General features: G+C 40.4%; 1 pseudogene; it reads left to right on the top strand.

Moving 5' to 3' along the window:
• Window positions 3,265-5,054, top strand: Gm13310 (predicted gene 13310; annotated as a pseudogene).

The raw sequence follows: 6,622 nt of genomic DNA, 5'->3' as shown, positions 1-6,622 counted from the left end.
AAAGTTTCCCAGCAAAGACAAGACTGGGATTTAAAGGACTCACTGCCAAAGTCTACTAAGCTTTTAAAGTAGAGTCAGCTCTTCTTTAACATCAGTGTTCCACAAACAGCTCTAAGAAGATAGTAGGCAGATGAAAAATACCAAACTCATCCCTTGAAGCCAGAATCACTTTGATACCAAAACTACATAGGAACACAACCCCGCAAAAATAAACTGGGCCAGGTTCCTTGGTGGGCATAAAATTGTCAATAAAATTCTAACAAACTTGATACAAAAGCACACTGGGCTGAGCACACAGCAAGAACAAGTCGGTTTCCTTCCAGGCATGCAAGCTTGTCCTGTGTGCAAATCAATAGCTATAAGACACTACATGAACAGACTTAAAGATAGTCATGTCCCATGTGAATACATCTCATAGGGGTTTTGAGTATGCTCACTATTCCTTCATGGTAATAGCCCTGAAAAAAATTAATAGAAGGAATATATTCCAACATAATAAAGGCTTCATATGACAATTATGTAACTAGTGTTATATTAAATGGAGAAAAACTGAGAACATTTCCTCTAAAATCTGGAATGAGACAAGGGTACCCACTCTCTCTACTCTTTTTTACCAGTCCCTTCCCTTTCTCCATTGGTCCTTCCCTTTCTCCTTAGAAAAGGGGGATCCCCTCTTTGGGAACCACTCTGTCCTGTGATATCTAGTCCCAGCAGGACTAGGCATATCCTCTCCCACTGAGGCCAGACCAGGTTGAGAGAAGGGGATCCAATGGCAGGGAACAGAGAGAGAGACAGCCCCTGCTCCACTTGTTAGGGGACCACATGAAGTCTAAGCTGCACATTTCCTACAAATGTGTAGGGGGCCTAGATCCAGCCCATGCATTCTCCATAGTTGGTGGTCTAGCTTGTTCAACCTAATTTTAGCTATAGCAACAAGACAAGAAAAATAAATGCAAATAGAAAAGGAAGAAATAAAAATAATCCATTTGCCTGTCACATAATGCTATATTATATATTTATTAGAGCCTAAAACTCCTCAAGAAAAATTTCAAAATGATAAGTACTTTGAGCAAGATATCAGGGCACAAAATCAAAATATAAAAATCAGTTGCTCAGGGGTTGGGGATTTAGCTCAGTGGTAGAGCGCTTGCCTAGCAAGCAGAAGGCCCTGGGTTCGGTCCTCAGCTCTGGAAAAAAAAAAAAAATCAGTTGGTCTTCTACACACCAATAGCAAACTCACCAAAGAAACAACAAGTTTTTTAAAAATCTCAATTTAAAATAATCCCATTCACAATAGCTTCAAAAATAATAATCTAGAAATAGCCTGAATTATGAAAGTGAAATATCCTAACAATAAAAACTTTAAGATGCCAAACAAGACACTAGAAAATGGAAAGTCACTCATGCTTAATTATTAATTGGCACATTTAATATTGTTAAAATGGCCATATTTCCAAAAGCAACGTACAAATTCAACACAATTTCTATCAAAATTTCAATGACTTTTTCATAGAACTAAATAAAATAATTCTAAATTCTACAATAAAGCATTAAAAAAACTCAAATAGCCAAATCAACCTTTAGCAGAAAGAGCAATGTGTAAGGTACAACATCTGTTTTAAAATTACATTACAAAAGCATAGTAACAGAAACAGCATGGAACAAAGTAGCAAGCATGAGATAGACATTTAAAGCCACAGAATAAAACAGGAAGTAAACCCGCACATACTGTTGGGAAAAGACAGCCACTTTAACAAACTGCACTTCCTTGTGCAGAATGACACTTTATCTGTATTTCTCACCCTGAGTAAAAATTAATTCAGAGTGAATCAAATACTATAACTCTGAGATCTGAAACTGCTAGAGAAAAGTGGGTAAATCACTTCAAGACATAAGTACAGGCAAAGACGTTCTGAAAAAGACTCTATAACACAGGAAATACTCCCAAGAACTGATCAAATAGGATTACGTGAATTGTACATTTCTACATGGTAAAGGAAATAATCACTAAAGAGAAGAGATCCCTCCTCCAATCCCCACCACTGCCACCACTTCAGAAAAACACCTTCCCATCTACACATCAGACAAGGAACTAACATGTAGAGTCTATGAAGAACTGAAAACAACAACAACAACAAACAACAAATAAGAAAGTGGACCAATTAACTGAATAAATAATCCTCCAAAAAGAAATGCAAGTGACCAACACATGTTTAAAAATTATCCCTGTATCCTTGTACATAAACCCACTTTTGGATTCCATCTCAATCTAGTCAGAAAGACTAGCATCAAGGAAACATGTATCAACAAATAATGAGGAGGAAACAGAGAAAGAGCAAGAAAGGAGATCTCTTACCCAATGCTGGTGGGATGAAAATATGTGTAACCACTATGGAAACCAGAATAGAGTTTTCTAAAAAAAAAAAAAAAACCTAAAAACCGTAACAACCCTGTGGTTCAGGGCAAATGTCTGGAAGTTCACATTAGCAGAGATTTATCTTCATGCCCTTGAGGATGCTGCACTGTTCACAACAGCCAGGAAACAGAACCAACCTAGATGTTCACCAACAGATGAATGAATAAAAAAAATATGGTACACATACATGTGGAGTTTTATTCAACTATAAGGAAAAATGATATCATGGCATGTGTGTAAAAATAGATACAACTGTAAATCATTATGTTAAGTGAAATCACCCAGACTCAGACAAAACCTTTCTTTCCTATGTAGAATGTGCACCATAAGTTTATGTGTGTGGGGGGGCGTGGGGGGGAGGGGAGGATCATGAGACTAGAAAGGGGATCTGAAGTGACAGGCAGAAAGAGAGTCATAGAATCAATTTGGTATGAAAGCAGAAGTGGAAAGTATTTGGGCCAAGGAGGGAACCAGCCAGGGGGAAGCAGGGAGTATGGAAGAGAGTTGGGGAAACAGACAAGAAGTACAACGCATAATGATACACATGAACTAAAATGTTGCATCTATGGGAGGGGAGACCATTGGTTCTGTGGAGGCTCGATGCCCCAGCATAGGGGGATGCTAGGGCGGTGAGGCAGGAGTGGGTAAGTGGGCAGGGGAACACCCTCATAGAAACAGGGAGGAGAGGAATTGGATAAAGGCATTTGAGGACGGGAAACTGGGAAATGTAAATAAATGAAAATAAATGAAATGTAAATAAATAAAATATACAATAAAAAATAAAAACAAAAAAAATGTTATAATCAAACACAGTGTTTAGTGTGTTGTATTAAAAAATTAATAAAAGCGAAATTTAAATCGCGCCGGATAAAGTCTGAGGGCTGAAGGGTAGCAGACTTTTCCACAGCCGCCGACCTGCAGCTTGAGTGTCCTGCACCGCCTTTCGTGGAAGTCTGAGTGGGCTGTACAGCTTTCCTCCTTGTTCCTGCAGCCATGTCCACGAACGAGAATGCTAACATACCAGCTGCCCGACTTAACAGATTCAAGAACAAGGCGAAGGACAGTACAGAAATGCGTCGCCGCCGAATAGAAGTTAATGTGGAACTCAGGAAAGCTAAAAAAGATTAATAGATGCTGAAAAGGAGAAACGTCAGCTCCTTTCCTGATGATGCTACTTCTCCGCTACAGGAAAACCGGAACAACCAGGGTACTGTAAATTGGTCTGTTGAGGACAGTGTTAAAGGCATAAACAGTAACAATTTGGAAAGCCAGCTCCAAGCTACTCAAGCTGCTCTGAAATTGCTTTCTAGAGAGAAACAGCCTCTTATAGACAACATCATCTGGGCTGGTTTGATCCCAAAATTTATGTCCTTCTTGGGCAAAACTGTAGTCCTATTCAGTTTGAGTCTGCTTGGGCACTCACCAACATTGCTTCTGGAACATCTGAACAGACCAAAGCTGTGGTGGATGGAGGTGCTATCCCAGCGTTTATTTCTCTCTTGGCATCTCCCCGTGCCCACATCAGCGAGCAAGCTGTTTGGGCTCTTGGAAACATTGCTGGTTTAGTTATCAAACACGGTGCAATTGACCCACTGTTGGCACTTCTTGCAGTTCCTGATCTGTCTACCTTGGCATGTGGTTACTTACGTAATCTTACCTGGACGCTTTCAAACCTTTGTCAAAACAAGAACCCTGCACCTCCCTTAGACGCTGTTGAGCAGATTCTTCCTACGTTAGTTCGACTCCTGCACCACAATGATCCAGAAGTACTAGCAGATTCCTGCTGGGCCAATTCCTACCTGACTGATGGTCCAAATGAGCGCATTGAGATGGTTGTGAAGAAAGGAGTTGTTCCCCAACTTGTGAAGCTTCTAGGAGCTACTGAACTGCCCACTGTGACTCCCGCACTAAGAGCCATAGGGAATATTGTCACTGGAACAGATGAGCAGACTCAGAAAGTGATCGATGCAGGAGCACTTGCAGTCTTTCCCAGCCTGCTAACAAACCCCAAACGAATATTCAGAAGGAGCCACATGGACAATGTCGAACATTACAGCTGGACGCCAGGATCAGATACAGCAAGTTGTGAATCACGGCTACTTTAAGACTCAGAAGGAGGTCTCGTGGGCTATAACCAACTATACCAGTGGTAGGACTGTTGAGCAGATTGTGCTCAGTATAATGATTGAAGAGTGTGGAGGCTTGGATAAAATTGAAGCACTACAGAGCCATGAAAACGAGTCTGTATACAAGGCCTCATTGAACTTAATGGAGAAGTCCTTCTCAGTGGAGGAAGAGGAAGATCAAAATGTCGTGCCAGAAACTACCTCTGAAGGCTTTGCCTTCCAAGTTCAGGAGGGAGCTCCCGGGATCTTTAACTTCTAATGTCCAGCCAAGGCACAAAGTTGTTAGCTATGTGCTGTGCTATTCTGTATTCTCATAGATTTGTCTTACTGTTTCTCTACTAAGAACTCTTTTTAAATGTGGTTTGTTATTGTAGCACTTTTTACAAAAGAAACTATACTTGAACTATACATACTCTATACATACTCTATAAAGCTGTTCTCTGAATTTATTTCTATGTGAAATTTCGTACCCTGTCCTGTCCTGTAAATAAAGATTAAAGTTCCATTCTTTAAAAATAAATTAATAAAAGCAAGAATATGGATCAGTGCAAAAAACACATTTTATACGACAGGACATATGTTAGAATCTAATAATATTGTTTGACTTTTTCAAGTCAAAAGAAGCCACTGTGTTCATATGGAAAGTCACTTGAAAGCTACACGTCTTCATTTATGACATCTACAAATGTCACAGCAAATTCCCTAACAGCTGACTTCCTAATTTCACTCCTTCACCATCCACACTTTGATCCACTAGGCATCACCGTAAATTGCCACAGACATTACCTGAGCAGTACAGAGTGCTTCACCTTTAAATACTTTCTGCAAATGCCTTGACCTCTCTAAAATTAGCATTGCACCAGTAGGCACCTAGTTTATGCTAAATTCTTCACCAAACATTTTACGATATTCTGTTTTACCAGCCACTTGCCTCTTCTTGCTCATCTTGTAGTTGTCTTGGGCATGAACTTTTCATATGTAGCTTGATCACCTCCATCTTTCAGAATCACGTTAACCTGGGATAGTTCGTTCACCTAAGATTTCTCACCTTGTCTCACTACTTTAAGGGATTTAGAGAAGCTACGTCTGCTTGTTTGTTTGGGTATCTTTGTCCTCCTCCTATGTGCTTCCACTGTAAATGTGAACATTTCATCAATAGTGTTTTCAAGGGTTCATCACTTCTACACACATTCAGCATCTCCATGCTAATAACATCCCAAAACACCCCAAAATGAGGAATATGCACGACCAAACTCATGTCTCTAGCTGCATATGTAGCAGAAGATGGCCTAGTCAGCCATCAATGGGAAGAGAGGTCCCTTGGTCTTACAAACTTTATATGCTGCAGTACAGGGGAACACCAGGGCCAAGAATTGGGAGTGGGGGGGTAGGGGAGCAGGGCGGGGGGGGGGATATAGGGGACTTTTGGGATAGCATTTGAAATGTAAATGAAGAAAACATCTAATAAAAAATTGGGGAAAAAATGGTTTCTGTGTCTACGTGTTCTAGTGCAATGGTACTTATTTAGCGTGCAAAAGGCCTTAAGTTCAATACCTAATATTTCATATACAAAAAGACAAAAAGTTTATGTGTCTTGATTCAGAAGTAAGTTGATATATATTTAAACTCCACATGTGTGATGGTTTGTATAAGTTCAGCCTAGAGAGTGGCACTATTAGAAGGTGTGGCCCTGTTGGAGTAGGTATGGCCTTGTTGGAGTAGGTGTATCACTGGGGGGGGTGGGGGGGTGGGCTTTAAGACTCTCATCCTATCTGCCTGGAAGTCAATATTCTGCTAGCAGCCTTCAGTTGAAGATGTAGAACTCTTAGCTCCTCCTGCACCATGCCTGCCTAGATGCTTTCATGTTCCAGCTGGTGATAATAGACTGAACTTCTGAGCCTGTAAGCTAGCCCCAATTAAATGTTGTCCTTTATGAAACTTGACTTGGTCACGGCGTCTGTTCACATCAGTAAAACCTTAACTAAGCATGTGAGAATTTGGTTCTATGCATCAATATCTAGATTTCTGACCTCTGTGAACCACTAGATTAGTATCACATTCAAGTTCTCCCATAGCAACT

The sequence above is a fragment of the Mus musculus genome, chromosome 2 (assembly GCF_000001635.26).
Source record: "Mus musculus strain C57BL/6J chromosome 2, GRCm38.p6 C57BL/6J".
Lineage (NCBI taxonomy): Eukaryota > Metazoa > Chordata > Mammalia > Rodentia > Muridae > Mus > Mus musculus.
Note: the sequence above shows the minus strand (reverse complement) of the source record. Positions and strands in the feature narration are given on the sequence as shown.